The 17,878-nt window shown below is 44.5% G+C and overlaps 1 pseudogene; it reads right to left on the minus strand.

Moving 5' to 3' along the window:
* The window catches only part of LOC124037488, a 44,375-nt pseudogene extending 32,686 nt beyond the window's left edge, over positions 1-11,689 (minus strand).
* Positions 11,690-17,878: the final 6,189 nt, after the last annotated feature.

The raw sequence follows: 17,878 nt of genomic DNA on the forward strand, positions 1-17,878 counted from the left end.
GCGTGAGGGGGGAGTGCTGCTCAGCGTGAGGTTATACAGTAGGGGGAGTGCTGCTCAGCGTGAGGTACAGTAGGGGAGTGCTGCTCAGCGTGAGGTAATACAGTAGGGGAGTGCTGCTCAGCGTGAGGTAATACAGTAGGGGAGTGCTGCTCAGCGTGAGGTAATACAGTAGGGGAGTGCTGCTCAGCGTGAGGTAATACAGTAGGGGAGTGCTGCTCAGCGTGAGGTAATACAGTAGGGGAGTGCTGCTCAGCGTGAGGTAATACAGTAGGGGAGTGCTGCTCAGGGGGTAGTGCTGCTCAGCGTGAGGTAATACAGTAGGGGGCTGCTCAGTGCTGCTCAGCGTGAGGTAATACAGTAGGGGGAGTGCTGCTCAGCGTGAGGTAATACAGTAGGGGAGTGCTGCTCAGCGTGAGGTAATACAGTAGGGGTGTGCTGCTCAGCGTGAGGTAATACAGTAGGGGAGTGCTGCTCAGCGTGAGGTAATAACAGTAGGGGAGTGCTGCTCAGCATGAGGTAATACAGTAGGGGAGTGCTGCTCAGCGTGAGGTTATACAGTAGGGGGAGTGCTGCTCAGCGTGAGGTTATACAGTAGGGGAGTGCTGCTCAGCGTGAGGTAATACAGTAGGGGAGTGCTGCTCAGCGTGAGGTAATACAGTAGGGGGAGTGCTGCTCAGCGTGAGGTAATACAGTAGGGGGAGTGCTGCTCAGCGTGAGGTAATACAGTAGGGGGAGTGCTGCTCAGCGTGAGGTAATACAGTAGGGGGAGTGCTGCTCAGCGTGAGGTAATACAGTAGGGGAGTGCTGCTCAGCGTGAGGTAATACAGTAGAGGGAGTGCTGCTCAGCGTGAGGTAATACAGAAAACACATTGTTGGATCGGTATATAAGGATATAGTAGTTTACCGAGCACGGTGAGGTTGGCAGTAGCGATGGTGTAGTTGCGTGTTCTTGGGGTGGTGGCTCTACAGAGGTAGACTCCACTGTGCTGAGGCTTCACATCATTGATCACCAGGTTTCCACTGTCAAACACAAATATATATATATATATTTTAAATGCATTAAAACACAACACACTTTACAGTACAAACAGTACTTTGAGACCACTGAAGCAAGTGCACACATTTTCCTTCAGGAAATACATTTTTCTATACATTTTTATAACAATAATAAAATCACATAGAACACAAAGGAAGTTTAAAAAACAGAAATGATGTCACTGATACATAAATGACAAGCTACAAAGGTGAGTCTTTAAACGTGATTTAAAAACCTCAATGGTGGCCGATGTTGCACAGAGCATTATGGGTACAGTGGTGCATCATGCATCCTCTCACCTGCCCAGCACCCTGGCATTGAACACGTCGATGGGTTTACTGTCGGCCCGGCTCCAGGAGATGATGGGTCTGGGGTTGCCCGTAGCAACACACTCCAGGACCACGGTGTAGTGGAGGGAAGCCGTCATGTTTTGGGGGCCCGCTATGATCCGGGGCCTCTGATGTGGTTTAGGGCCAGAACCTACACAGAGACACAGAGACAAAAAAAAGTTTTAGTTGTGCAATTATTTTCACAGTAAAAACCAGTACAATTTCAAAGAAGGCATACTGTATGTGCATGTGAGGTAGAGAAGAAGGATGGGCTTCCGTCTTCAAGAGAGCGAGTTGCACCCCTTCTGAAAAAACCTACACTCGATCCCTCCGATGTCAACAACTACAGACCAGTATCCCTTCTTTCTTTTCTCTCCAAAACTCTTGAACGTGCCGTCCTTGGTCAGCTCTCCCGCTATCTCTCTCAGAATGACCTTCTTGATCCAAATCAGTCAGGTTTCAAGACTAGTCATTCAACTGAGACTGCTCTTCTCTGTATCACGGAGGCGCTCCGCACCGCTAAAGCTAACTCTCTCTCCTCTGCTCTCATCCTTCTAGACCTATCGGCTGCCTTCGATACTGAACCATCAGATCCTCCTCTCCACCCTCTCCGAGTTGGGCATCTCCGGCGCGGCCCACGCTTGGATTGCGTCCTACCTGACAGGTCGCTCCTACCAGGTGGCGTGGCGAGAATCTGTCTCCTCACCACGCGCTCTCACCACTGGTGTCCCCCAGGGCTCTGTTCTAGGCCCTCTCCTATTCTCGCTATACACCATGTCACTTGGCTCTGTCATAACCTCACATGGTCTCTCCTATCATTGCTATGCAGACGACACACAATTAATCTTCTCCTTTCCCCCTTCTGATGACCAGGTGGCGAATCGCATCTCTGCATGTCTGGCAGACATATCAGTGTGGATGACGGATCACCACCTCAAGCTGAACTTCGGCAAGACGGAGCTGCTCTTCCTCCCGGGGAAGGACTGCCCGTTCCATGATCTCGCCATCACGGTTGACAACTCCATTGTGTCCTCCTCCCAGAGCGCTAAGAACCTTGGCGTGATCCTGGACAACACCCTGTCGTTCTCAACTAACATCAAGGCGGTTGCCCGTTCCTGTAGGTTCATGCTCTACAACATCCGCAGAGTACGATCCTGCCTCACACAGGAAGCGGCGCAGGTCCTAATCCAGGCACTTGTCATCTCCCGTCTGGATTACTGCAACTCGCTGTTGGCTGGGCTCCCTGCCTGTGCCATTAAACCCCTACAACTCATCCAGAACGCCGCAGCCCGTCTAGTGTTCAACCTTCCCAAGTTCTCTCACGTCACCCCGCTCCTCCGCTCTCTCCACTGGCTTCCAGTTGAAGCTCGCATCCGCTACAAGACCATGGTGCTTGCCTACGGAGCTGTGAGGGGGAACGGCACCTCAGTACCTCCAGGCTCTGATCAGGCCCTACACCCAAATAAGGGCACTGCGTTCATCCACCTCTGGCCTGCTCGCCTCCCTACCACTGAGGAAGTACAGTTCCCGCTCAGCCCAGTCAAAACTGTTCGCTGCTCTGGCTCCCCAATGGTGGAACAAAATCCCTCACGACGCCAGGACAGCGGAGTCAATCACCACCTTCCGGAGACACCTGAAACCCCACCTCTTTAAGGAATACCTAGGATAGGATAAAGTAATCCTTCTCACCCCCCCCCCCCTTAAAATATTTAGATGCACTATTGTAAAGTGGCTGTTCCACTGGATGTCATAAGGTGAATGCACCAATTTGTAAGTCGCTCTGGATAAGAGCGTCTGCTAAATGACTTAAATGTAAATGTAAATAAGTCTTCCCATAATCTTAATTGAAAGCACACACACACCTTGGTTGATGACGGAGAGCGTTGCCTTTCTACTCTTGACGCGGTTGCCAATGTTGGTGGCCACACAGCAGTACTTCCCAGCATCCTCTAGTTGGACGTTTTGAATCTGGAGAGCTCCGTTGGGCAGGACTGTGATTCTAAAGAGACAAATGGACAATGATGGCCAGGACCAGGGCCCAGAGTCACGAAACACACCTTAAGGAAAAAAAAGGTCTAGTGTATAGTGTGCCTACCTGTCTGTCTCCAATGGTAGTGTGCTTTGGTCTAGCTCCCAGGTGATGGTGGCAGGAGGGTTAGAGGTCACCTGGCAGGTGAACCTGGCCACGGAACCTTCGGTCACCTCCAAAGGCACGGGCTGCACAACGAATGGTAGGATATCTGCAGCGCGGTGAAAACACAATCAGCAAAGGAAGCAGTGGTTTCTCAGTTTAATATCAACTCTGTAAAGTCACAGAACCACTGAGTTCTTCTATGCAAGAGTTCCTCTATGCGGGGCAGCAGTTAGCCTAGTGGTCAGAGCATTGGGCCAGTAGCCGTAAGGGTTGCTAGATTGAATCCCACGAGCTGACAAAATAAAAATGTATAATTTTGCCCCTGAACAAGGCAGTTAAACCCATTGTTCCTAGGCCAGTAGATACACAAAGGTGCTAAAAATGTTTCTTTCAGGAGCTTAAAAAGGGTTAGCTCTAAAGCAGGGGTTCTTTAAACTTTTTCAGCCTGGTACCCAAATGAGACATTCTGTGTTTTCCTGGGACCCAAGCTTAGGAACATATGCAACTGTATGTAAATATTGGTACATTTCATTGCCCTTATGCCTAAAACAAATGCAATATAAACAAAAACAAATAACAATTAAATGAAATAGTCAAACAAATAGCTAGTCATGTTTATTTTCCCCCATTAAAAACTATTGACATATCTGTCTAGGTTGGAACTGTTGCTGTTAAAATTCAATCAATCATTTTAATTCTGAACTGGAATAAACTGATGGATCCAGGCTGTATCACAACCTGCCGTGATTGGGAGACCAGAACACACACACACACACACACACCTAATGAGAGGTGTGTGGCTGGTTGAAGTTTTAAACAAGTATGTCTATTCTGGGCTCTGTTTTTGACAGTGCAACATTGAGGTTATGCTCAGCATTGAGACTGCTTCTGTACTTGTTTTGTTTTTTAAAGTGATCCAGAGTGGAGAACCCTGACTGACATCGGTACGTGGTGCCAAACAGGGCCAGAACATCTACTGCTTTACTCACCGTTTAGTGAGGTCAGGGCCTTAGACTGCTGCTCCACTGTTTAGTGAGGTCAGGGCCTTAGACTGCTGCTCCACTGTTTAGTGAGGTCAGGGCCTTAGACTGCTGCTCCACTGTTTAGTGAGGTCCTGCCAGGTCAGTTTAGTGATTAGCTGCTCCACTGCTGCTCCACTGTTTAGTGAGCCTTAGACTGCTGCTCCACTGTTTAGTGAGGTCAGGGCATTAGACTGCTGCTCCTGTTTACTGTTTAGTGAGCCTGCCAGGTCAGGGCCTTAGACTGCTGCTCCACTGTTTAGTGAGCCTGCCAGGTCAGGGCATTAGACTGCTGCTCCACTGTTTAGTGAGGTCAGGGCATTAGACTGCTGCTCCACTGTTTAGTGAGGTCAGGGCATTAGACTGCTGCTCCACTGTTTAGTGAGCCTGACTGCTGCTCCACTGTTTAGTGAGGTCAGGGCATTAGACTGCTGCTCCACTGTTTAGTGAGGTCAGGGCCTTAGCTGCTGCTCCACTGTTTAGTGAGGTCAGGGCCTTAGACTGCTGCTCCACTGTTTAGTGAGGTCAGGGCCTTAGACTGCTGCTCCACTGTTTAGTGAGCAGGGCATTAGCCACTGTTTAGTCAGGGGGCATTAGGCTGTTGCTCCACTGTTTGAGGCTGCTGGGCATTAGGCTGCACTGTTTAGTGAGCCTGCCAGGTCAGGGCATTAGGCTGCTGCTCCACTCGGGAGGCAATCAGCTAAATATATTATTCCAAAAAATATTGTTAAGAGAAGAAACATCTTGAAACAAAACCATGGCACCACTATGGCATGTAGTTCTAGATCCTCAACAAAACCATGGCACCACTATGGCATGTAGTCCTAGATCCTCAACAAAACCATGGCACCACTATGGCATGTAGTTCTAGATCCTCAACAAAACCATGGCACCACTATGGCATGTAGTCCTAGATCCTCAACAAAACCATGGCACCACTATGGCATGTAGTTCTAGGTCCTCACCACCCAGTGCAAACTACCCTTGGCTTTGTTAAGATGATATAACGTCCATCTAGCCAATCACCACCCATCGATAAGAGGGGCCATTCTCTCTGTTGGGTGTTTCTGCCGGTGGTTGGGGTCAGCCATGTTGGGTGTGTGGCCAAAGCCAGAAAACTGCTCTACTAATACGGTCATCCCGGCCCTGTCGTAAACAGCAGATCAATGGACAGGTCAGAATGCACAAAGATTCCTTTTAAAGAGGTTAGGGTTCACCCCAGCACCCTGTCCATTCAATTTCAGCTCTAATTGGGGGAGACCCGGCGGGATGGAAGACTGTTACCGGTCTGGTCAGCTATTGTCCCCCAAAACTGGGACTTGCATATACTAATGTTTCATTTGACATTTTAGGCATTTAGCAAACACTTTTTCAGAGCGACATACAGGAGCAATTAGTGTTAGATGCCTTGCTCACGGGCACATCGACAGATTTTTCACCTTGTCCTTTCGGTTACAGGTCCAACGCTCTTAATTAACTGCTAGGCTCCCTGCCATCTTACTTCATGTTTTTTGTTCATTTTTGAAAATATGATACAATGTATGTAGTGTGATGTCATAGAGGATGTAGTGTGATGTCATAGAGGATGTAGTGTGATGTCATAGAGGATGTAGTGTGATGTCATAGAGCATGTTGCAGGCCAGTGTGCTACTGCAGGTGGTATAACACTGACTGTTATCAGACTGAAATCAGACACAATAAACATCACAGAACTCTGGTGGCTTTCCTTTCCTGAGCTGTTTTCAAATGTTTGAGAGGAACTAAAATACTATTTCAGAGTAGATAATACAACCTAGTCACCCACATGACAGATCGGGCCTAGCCTATAGATACATAGAACAATAGAGTTGATCTTGACAATGATGGCGAGTGTAGGAGAGCCACCGAAAGGACCAATGACAGACAGATTAGTGACAGGACAACCCCCAACATCACAAAGCCTTTCCCAATGAGAGAGAAGTAGCTTCTCGTGAATTATAAATCACATCTCCCAGAGAGAGAGACAAACAGAGACAGACAGAGAGACAGACAGAGAGACAGACTGACAGAGAGACAGACAGACAGACAGACAGACAGACAGAGAGACAGACAGAGACAGACAGACAGACAGACAGACAGACAGACAGACAGACAGACAGACAGACAGACAGACAGACAGACAGACAGACAGACAGACAGACAGACAGACAGACAGACAGACAGACAGACAGACAGACAGACAGACAGACAGACAGACAGACAGACAGACAGACAGACAGACAGACAGACAGAGAGACAGACAGAGAGACAGACAGAGAGACAGACAGAGAGACAGACAGAGAGACAGACAGAGAGACAGACAGAGAGACAGACAGAGAGACAGACAGACAGACAGACAGACAGAGAGACAGACAGAGAGACAGACAGAGAGACAGACAGAGAGAGAGACAGAGAGAGAGACAGAGAGAGGCACAGCGAGACAGACTGGGAGCAGTAGCAGAGAGAGAAAGAGAGAGAGAGGCCCCTCCTCCATCCTCAAATCAAATTGTATTGGTTACATACATATATTTAGCAGATGTTATTGCGGGTGTAGAGAAATGCTTGTGTTCCTACCTGCAACAATGCAGTAGTATCTAACAACTCACAACTATACACACAAATATAAAAGTAAAATAATGGAATTAAGAAATATACACACACACGCACACACACACACACACACACACATATACTTCCGCCACACTTTAACTCATTGTTAACCTTGAGATGTATAAGTTACCAGACCTGGACTCAGGGATGGCCAACCCTGGAGAATGTGGAATGATCTAGAAAAACTCCTTAAGAGTTGGTGCCTCTAGGGCAATTCAGGCAGATGTTAGAAGGCCTTTTTTACTGAAGAATATGTTTGTTTCATATGATTGAGTTTTTCTTTTCATGTATTGTGTAATTGATATCTATATATATATATAGTGTAATTCTTGTTTATTGATTCAGGGCTCATCTGCAAATGTCTCTGCTTAAATAAAGATTAAATAAATTAATATCAAAACTTCAAATAAACTAAAAGCAACACTGATATTGGTGTTGCTTCTGATCAACAAGGAATCGGTGAGACTTATAATAAAGTATCACCTGACTATTCTACAGACTCAAAGTATTGTAGTTATCTTCCCTGTCTCTAAATCATATCATACAGAAAAATACATTTAAAAAACGTATCCTAAAGATCCTACCCAAAATATAAGCGTGATTAAACTAAAGCTAGTCCTCATGTTTGTGTTAGAAAGCGCCTGGTGATGCTGAATAGACCATGGATCTGACCAGCTGTCCAGTCCACTGATATTGTGGACAAATGAAACAGTCTTTTCTTTAGGGGCCGTCAGGAGCAGACCAGACAAAGGGTTACAAGTGAAAAGGCCTTTTGAGAGATTCCTCTGTGTAACAGACCACACCACAGAACAGTCACAGAGCAGAGGTCTACACTGACAATGCATGTTCAATCACAGAGCAGAGGTCTACACTGACAATGCATGTCAATCACAGAGCAGAGGTCTACACTGACAATGTGTTCAATCACAGAGCAGTGTCCAATCACAGAGCAGAGGTCTACACTGACAATGCATGTCCAATCACAGAGCAGAGGTCTACACTGACAATGCATGTTCAATCACAGAGCAGAGCATGTCCAATCACAGAGGTCTACTGACAATGCATGTTCAATCACAGAGCAGAGGTCTACACTGACAATGCATGTTCAATCACAGAGCAGAGGTCTACACTGACAATGTGTCAATCACAGAGCACTGACAATGCATGTGGTCTACACTGACAATGCATGTTCAAGAGCAGAGGTCTACACTGACAATGCATGTTCAATCACAGAGTCTACACTGACAATGCATGTCCAATCACAGAGCACTGACAATGCATGTGGTCTACACTGACAATGCATGTTCAATCACACTGACAATGATGTTCAATCACAGAGCAGTGACAATGCATGTTCAATCACAGAGGTCTACACTGACAATGCATGTTCAATCACAGAGCAGAGGTCTACACTGACAATGCATGTTCAATCACAGCATGTCTACACAATGCATGTTCAATCACAGAGCAGAGGTCTACACTGACAATGCATGTTCAATCACAGACAATGTCATGTTCAATCACAGAGCAGAGGTCTACACTGACAATGCATGTTCAATCACAGAGCAGAGGTCTACACTGACAATGCATGTTCAATCACAGAGCAGAGTCTACACTGACAATGCATGTTCAATCACAGAGCAGAGGTCTACACTGACAATGCATGTTCAATCACAGAGCAGAGGTCTACACTGACAATGCATGTTCAATCACAGAGCAGAGCAGTCTACACTGACAATGCATGTTCAATCACAGAGCAGAGGTCTACACTGACAATGCATGTCCAATCACAGAGGTCTACACTCAGAGCATGTTCAATCACAGAGCAGAGGTCTACACTGACAATGCATGTTCAATCACAGAACACAGAGGACTGACTGATCCTGTGTTTGTGTGTTTCCATCTTATTTTACCAGAAATTTACACGGATTTCCCGTGCTTCTACACCTGCATTGCTTGCTGTTTGGGGTTTTAGGCTGGGTTTCTGTACAGCACTTTGAGATATCAGCTGATGTACGAAGGGCTATATAAATACATTTGATTTGATTTTGATTTGATTAGCTTTCAGATAGAATGTCCGTCACTACTTAATTGACCCTTAAAAGTTAAAACCAGTCTAATTACGCCACAAGAAGCTTTTACTACTAATAAGGATAAGCCTGTCCACTCCCTGAAACACTGGACAGCTTCTATTGACATGGAAACTTCACCGAGGAAAGCTTTAGAGGACTGTGTGAGTCATTACAGTTGTTGTTGTTTGGCTCCCGAGTGGCGCAGCGGTCTAAGGCACTGCATCACTACAGTCCCTGGTTCGAATCCAGGCTGTATCACATCCGGCCATGATTGGGAGTCCCATAGGGCTGTGCACAATTGGCCCAGCGTTGTTAGTGTTTGGCCGGGTAGGCCGTCATTGTAAATAAGAATTTGTTCTTAACTGACTTACCCAGTTAAATAAAGGTAAAATGTATTTTTTTAAATAATAGATTCCACTATAACCTTTCCACTTTGTTACCTCGAGCACCATACTTACTTGCGATAGTCAGGCGGGATCTTTGGCTTAGGATGGCTCCATATTTGTTCTGGGAGAGGCACTGATAAAACCCTCCATCCGACCCTTCTCCATCTCTCCTGGCCTCCAGTATGTACAGTGAACCGTTGGACAGGAACTGAAGCCGCTCGCTCTCAGCTAGCCTGACTCCATTCCTCAGCCATCTGATGACGATGGGAGGCTGTCCGTGGGCCACACAGTCCAGGACCACTGGATCCTTGGATATCACTGTAATATCACTGGGCTCGATGATGAAGGACAGTTCACTGAAACAAAAAACACCTGGAAAGAGAGGGGGGGGGTTTGTGATATGGAAGGAGGGAAGAGGAGAGAGGCACGGAGGGGAAAGTGGTGGAAGGGAAGGATGGAGAGGAGTGCATTGATATGCCAGACCTGTCATGCCAAAGGAGAACCCCTGGTCAGTAACAGACTTTGTGTATAACTCTTGAAATCGATGTACACTTGTTTTTATTAACTGGCTATGCATTCATTGCACCCTTGATTAGTATTGGCATTACAGCAGTCCACTTTGTGTGTTTTACAGCAACTGTCTATAAACTATTCTATGTATCATACTTACAGAATGTTTCTCTTCCCATAATCTCAGCCCAGTCAAAACTGTTCGCTGCCCTGGCCCCCCAATGGTGGAACAAACTCCCTCACGACGCCAGGACAGCGGAGTCAATCACCACCTTCCGGAGACACCTGAAACCCCACCTCTTTAAGGAATACCTAGGATAGGTTAAGTAATCCCTCTCACCCCACCCCCCCTAAGTTTTAGATGCACTATTGTTAAGTGACTGTCCCACTGGATGTCATAAGGTGAATGCACCAATTTGTAAGTCGCTCTGGATAAGAGCGTCTGCTAAATGACTTAAATGTAAATGTAAATGTAAATGTAAATGTAAATGTCTATATCCGGAATGTATTTGTCACCTATGAAAACTGTGTGGTTGTTTGCATTCCTTCTATTAATAGCATAACACTATGAGACAAAAGACAAATGGGTAGTCTACTTGACATAAGGTGAATGCACCAATTTGTAAGTCGCTCTGGATAAGAGCGTCTGCTAAATGACTTAAATGTAAATGTAAATATGAAGAGTGAGTTTGACCAGTGAAATCGGGTACCAGTGCATACTCTAGTCATTGTTCAGGTTACTACAGTGTTAATGTGACCTACAAGAGATACTAAATTAAAAATGTAAGTCAGTAAATTGTCAGTGTGAATTTGAAATCGTCCGTTAATTGGTCGGCGTCCGCGCGGAAATTAAAGGACTGGACAGTGGCAACAATAATCGCAGTCACTCAAATCGGTCACTAATTTCCTCAAAAACTCTGGTTAATCATATCATTTTACACATCATATTTGCGTTGCTATCTCTTTATGTTTAAAACTATCAAATCAAATTGTATTTGTCATATGCGACGAAAACAACAGGTGAAAGACCTTACCGTGAAATGCTTACTTACAAGCCCCTAACCAACAATGCAGTTCAAGAAATAGAGTTAATTAAGAAAATAACACAATAAAATAACAATAATGAGGCTATATACAGGGGGTACCGGACCGAGTCAATGTGGGGGGTGGTACAGGTTTTGTCGAGGTCATTTGTACGTGTAGGTAATTTAGGGGTAAAGTGACTAGATCATAAACAGAGAATAGTGATTGTGCTTATTCTCGTGCGTGTCTTTGCCCGGTATAATATTGACCCATTGTAGTCACATTCTGTTGTCATCCAGTCTGGTACGGTTTATGATCTGGTATAGAGTCTATGTGTTACACACACGGACCTCAAACACGTTCAGTTGCTGGGAAACTACTACTGACTAACAAAAAAAGAATATACAGCAAAAAAACAAATGATTTACCTGATAGTGGAATAAACAAAACAAAAAACAGAAAACATAGCTGGTACAGTTTCCTTTTGAAAATCGCCATTTATCCAAATTGTTCTGTCATTCTATAAATGAGGATAGCAGTTCCCCATCGTGCTTCAAGCTTCCCAAATTACGAATGACACCGGTTGTGACTCCTGAGCGGGGATTCGTCGACCCTCTCCCTCTGACCGCGCATGCGCTACCCGAGCCAAGGTTTCATCGATGGGCGGAGCTCTGTTGGTCTTGGAGCAGAGCAAATGTATGATCTACTACTCTACAACTATAGAGAACAAGCATCTCTCTCTCTCTCTCTTTCTCTGACAAAACACATAACACCTTTGAGAAACAGCTATCAACAAAGTGTGCAGGTTCCATAGATAATATGTCAGACAGTCTCTGAGCCCTACTCTTTATTTGAGTATTCCATCATATTTGGAGTAGGCCTGGGCTTCTCTCAGGACTGGAACCATAACACCATTATATTGGTTGACTTCGCACCACATTGAATAACCGGAATTGCAGGAAATATATTGGTTTAGATTTTGTATTGGTTATTATTACCAAAGGTCATTGGATATTAAACTCGTGATCAGGTCCTTCCCTATATGAGACAGCTGCTCTGTTTGAAGACAGAAATTATGGTCATTATTAAGATATATTGATGGTAGCCAGTCAGCTGGCTTCCTACTGAATTCAGATATTGATCCAATAGACCTGTACCTGGAGAGGCGTGGCCTACCTGCTGCGCCTGACTCCGTCCTACCTGCTGTGCCTGACTCCGTCCTACCTGCTGGACCTGACTCCTTCCTACCTGCTGTGCCTGACTCCGTCCTACCTGCTGCGCCTGACTCCGTCCTACCTGCTGTGCCTGACTCCTTCCTACCTGCTGGACCTGACTCCTTCCTACCTGCTGTGCCTGACTCCGTCCTACCTGCTGCACACTGACTCCGTCCTACCTGCTGCGCCTGACTCCGTCCTACCTGCTGCGCCTGACTCCGTCCTACCTGCTGCGCCTGACTCCGTCCTACCTGCTGCACACTGACTCTGTCCTACCTGCTGGACACTGACTCCGTCCTACCTGCTGCGCCTGACTCCGTCCTACCTGCTGCGCCTGACTCCGCCCTACCTGCTGCACACTGACTCCGTCCTACCTGCTGCGCCTGACTCCGTCCTACCTGCTGGACCTGACTCCGTCCTACCTGCTGTGCCTGACTCCATCCTACCTGCTGCGCCTGACTCCGTCCTACCTGCTGTGCCTGACTCCATCCTACCTGCTGCGTCTGACTCCATCCTACCTGCTGCGCCTGACTCCGTCCTACCTGCTGCGCCTGACTCCGTCCTACCTGCTGCACACTGACTCCGTCCTACCTGCTGCGCCTGACTCCGTCCTACCTGCTGCACACTGACTCCGTCCTACCTGCTGCGCCTGACTCCGTCCTACCTGCTGCGCCTGACTCCGTCCTACCTGCTGCACACTGACTCATGACACACGCATTGTGTCACATTAGGCTATAGTTGAAGATTTCCATTGATTTATTTATTTTCTTTCTGTTACCATACATTAGCAAGAAACTATATCACTTGCCTAGTTAAATAAAGGTAAACAATTACAATATTAATAATATCCAATGACACAGTTATTTAAAATGTTGACCAATGATAACTTTTTTTGTTAATTTTGGGTGTTTGAGACAGTGAGCAGTGTAAATGTCAGGAAACTACACATATAAATATAATTTATATAACCTTAGCATTAAATGCAACGTTAAATATATATTGATTAGCGAGCTGACCATTGATTCATTTATCATTCCTGCCCCACTCCAGTCAAGATGTTCAGGATATAACGCTGTCCTATTCGTTCATTTACAAATCCTCTGTGTCATTAAGTGTCTAGTAACTAGCAACTAGAATCAGATACAGGCCATCTGTTAAAGTTTAAATCGGCTCCTCAACCCAATACACATCTACCCACCACTCGATGTATTAATGCTGTGTATAAATAGATAAACGGCTATTTTACTGGTAAAACGCATTTGTTCATTTATTCAAAATAGTGAATTCTCCACTATCCTGTCCTAACAGGTGGCACTCTGTGGAACTCAAAAAACAGCACTGTTTTTAAAACGACCTTTCTCTTATCATAATTCTGATACAGTGCCTGCCACCATACAGTCCAAAAGACACTCTTGTAGAACTCACACAGTGGTGTACGTTCTTCATTTCTTCACGCCGTTGTCGTTGATTAGAACACATACAGCCCGAACAACACTCACTGTGTGGAGGAGGGTAGCACAGCACAAGCCGGGCTCCTCACCCTCACGGCCAGGGTCAAGAGAAAGAGGTCAGGGTTCAGGCTGGGAGAGGTCATGACCAATAGAAGTAAAGGTCATTAACATGTTATTGAATATGTTCGAGGGCCTGGAAACGGAGAGACGTGACCAAACAGACTTCGTTCTGATTGGTCAAGAGGCAGTGTGGGTGGAGTAGGGGAGGCCCCCTCTCCTCCAGTGACTCCAGGAGTCATTCGATGGGTTGAGGTGACCTCTAACCTTTTTGGGGTTGGGGGCTTGAGGTTGACCCCCCAGCTCTGCCATATTGTCAATGAAAATGAACAAATCGGATAAAAGATCTATACATTAGGAGGGAGAAATGTTCAAAGCTTTGTCGCTCTGCCAGTTTCTGGTCATCATCAAAGGGGACATAGAGGACATGCTCAGTATGCTATCATCAAATAGTGTTGTCTCCGTAGGACAGTCTTTCAATCAGTATTATATGTATGTGTTTGAAATAGAATACTGTGGATCTGTGTACGTCAACTTTACCATTTCAAAAAGGAAGCAAACATGATAAAGATCAAGATTCTTTAAAAAAAAAAGTTTATTGGCTTTTAAAATCACTTTAAAAATCTCACCAGTGAGTACTTTCCATTGAAAAAAAAGAAACATGAATGTTTTGTTTTGCCATATTAACAAGCTACTGTACATATGACACATTACACCAGACAACAACAGAGGGAGGGAGCTTCTTCTACTGGTAGGAATGAACAGGATAGTCAAACTGAGTTGGTACTGGCTCAGGGTCAGTCAGAACTCACAACGTACAGAGTAGAGTCACTGCTTGATGGAACCATAGAATCATTAGAACTCATTCTAATTCTATAGTTGGAACTTGTGTACATCTAAAGATGGAGGTGCATTTTCCTTCATTCAAAGATTTAATTCAAATATCAGTGCCTTATAGTAGTAATGCCAAAAATCTTGATTTTTTCTTTTTAAACAACATATTTCTTTACAAATGCTACATTTAAAAAAGTATGTAAAAATAAAAACATAAATCCATCATTAACGAAACAGCTCCATACACACAGAACAATATTAACTTATATTAAGTAAACAGCCCACAATGTAAAATAATGTCATTTACTGTAATTAAGTTAACTACAGTAACACTGCCAGTCAGGTATTACAGTAACACTGCCAGTCAGGTACTACAGTAACACTGCCAGTCAGGTACTACAGTAAGACTGCCAGTCAGGTATTACAGTAAGACTGCCAGTCAGGTACTACAGTAACACTGCCAGTCAGGAACTACAGTAAGACTGCCAGTCAGGTACTACAGTAACAATACCAGTCAGGTTCTACAGTAAGACTGCCAGTCAGGTACTACAGTAACACTGCCAGTCAGGTACTACAGTAACACTGCCAGTCAGGTACTACAGTAACACTGCCAGTCAGGTACTACAGTAACACTGCCAGTCAGGTACTACAGTAACACTGCCAGTCAGGTACTACAGTAACACTACCAGTCAGGTACTACAGTAACACTACCAGTCAGGTACACAGAGCCAGCCCTTACCACAGCAGACAGTGGTTACCTTAATAAGTGTGCGTTCGAAAAGGCACCCTATTCCCTATATAGTGCACTACTACAGTTCTGACCAGGTAAAAAAGTAGTGTACTAATATAGGGAATAGGGTGTCATTTTGGAGGCACCTAACAATGCAAAGTAGTAGGATAGAAATCATGAACACATGCACGCCTACGTACTACTGTCATTTTTTTTAACACAATGAAACATGTAGGTTTTTAAACGTTTAAAAAAAGAATCATTTTAAACAATTTAATTTTTCCTTAACGCTTAGATTATATTCTCGTGGATGAGAATGAGTAAATCTCACTGAGATCATTATTAATGCACTTTTCTTTCCTTTTTTTTTGTTGCTACATGACAATTACAGTAGTCATTTTCTACATGACAATTCTTTCTTAGATCATAAAAAATATTTTTTTTGTTGTTGTTGTTGTTGTTGTTGCGGGCCTTCATTTCGTCATTCCCTCGTGACATTTGTCCGTTATAAGGTTTGTGACAAAGCCATGTTTCATATCATAGAAATTTAGTGCAATAAAAAGTGAACCTACAAAGTTTTGTTTGTTGAAAACATGAACACAATGTCTATAGAATCGATGATGTTGCAGAAATGTATGCAACCAGCTAATATATATATATATCATATATATCATATAACTCTTGATTTTTTTTTCTTCTTATCAATAAACCATGCTATTGTTCTCGCTCAGAGCACACATCAGAGACCTATTATTATCATTATTATTATAATAATTACCTTTGAAAGGAAAGTCAAAACACATCAGCAAACCAGAGACCAAACAGACAGCATTACTTTTACAAATACATCGAGGAGCCAGAAATGCAACACACAACACACAGTCTCTATTATCTTGACTAATATACATTTAGCTTTTTTTTTCTCTTCTCCTTTAATGGCACATAGACTTACTTAGCTAGAATGATGGCCATAATATAGTTGTCTTTTTTTCTCTTCTTGATACATTACATTTCTATGTATCTACCCTATTTACAAATTAATGGAACTTTAATTTTGACTATGACTTTTACCACAATAACAATAGCCAAAATTCAAGCAAATCATCCTATTATAATCACATAGCTGGCTGGCTAGCAGTGATGGTTTCAACAACATGCTGTCTGGCCCAGTGTTTCCTTAGCAACAACAAGGACCTCTGCCATTTCATATACGTTGACATGCTGTCTGGCCCAGTGTTTCCTTAGCAACAACAAGGACCTCCGCCATTTCATATACGTTTACATGCTGTCTGGCCCAGTGTTTCCTTAGCAACAACAAGGACCTCCGCCATTTCATATACGTTGACATGCTGTCTGGCCCAGTGTTTCCTTAGCAACAACAAGGACCTCCGCTATTTCATATACGTTTACATGCTGTCTGGCCCAGTGTTTCCTTAGCAACAACAAGGACCTCTGCCATTTCATATACGTTGACATGCTGTCTGGCCCAGTGTTTCCTTAGCAACAACAAGGACCTCTGCCATTTCATATACGTTGACATGCTGTCTGGCCCAGTGTTTCCTTAGCAACAACAAGGACCTCTGCCATTTCATATACGTTTACATGCTGTCTGGCCCAGTGTTTCCTTAGCAACATGCTGTACATGGATTTTTCAAAGCTTCTCCTCTTTTCTTTTCTCCCCCCCAAAATGAAACAAAACTTATACCGTGTGTTCCAAATGGCACCCTAAAATGGCACCCTATTCTCTAAATAGTGCACTACTTTAGACCAAGGTCCTATGTGTCCTGGTCAAAATCAAGTGCACTATATAGAGTACCATTGAGGACGTACACCAAGTTATATCTGTTTCTTTTCACTGATAACATAAGTCTCTAGGAGTGCATGGATGATTACAAATCCCATGTATAACAACCTCCTACGATATTACAACTTCTAACGTAAAATTCGGTTATTTTTAAACAACTGCTTTTCTTTGGTGTGGAAATAAGGCTGGATCTCCGGGAAAGACAATCACGATTCGTTTTGTATCTAGATCTTAAAGTTGACATCATCAAACTCCAGAAACCAAATCTATGCAACTATCTTCTTCGCAGCCTCTGTTGCCTTCAATGACATATTTAGCCATCGCCATACCATTTATATAACCAGGCGTCCCAAATGGCACCCTATTCCCTATGTAGTGCACTACTTTAGACCAGAGCCCTATGGCAGCCTATTCCCTATATAGTGCACTACTTTAGACCATGACCCATAGCCAAATGGCACCCTATTCCCTATGTAGTGCACTACTTTAGACCATGGCCCATAGCTAAATGGCACCCTATTCCCTATGTAGTGCACTACTTTTGGACCAGGGCCCTGATCAAAAGTAGTGCACTATAAAGGGAATAAGGTGATATTTGGGACGTGGCCAATATTTTTTTTCAAGCCTGTGAGAAACACACCATGGCCACTA

Source organism: Oncorhynchus gorbuscha, linkage group LG06, assembly GCF_021184085.1.
Source record: "Oncorhynchus gorbuscha isolate QuinsamMale2020 ecotype Even-year linkage group LG06, OgorEven_v1.0, whole genome shotgun sequence".
NCBI classification, from domain to species: domain Eukaryota; kingdom Metazoa; phylum Chordata; class Actinopteri; order Salmoniformes; family Salmonidae; genus Oncorhynchus; species Oncorhynchus gorbuscha.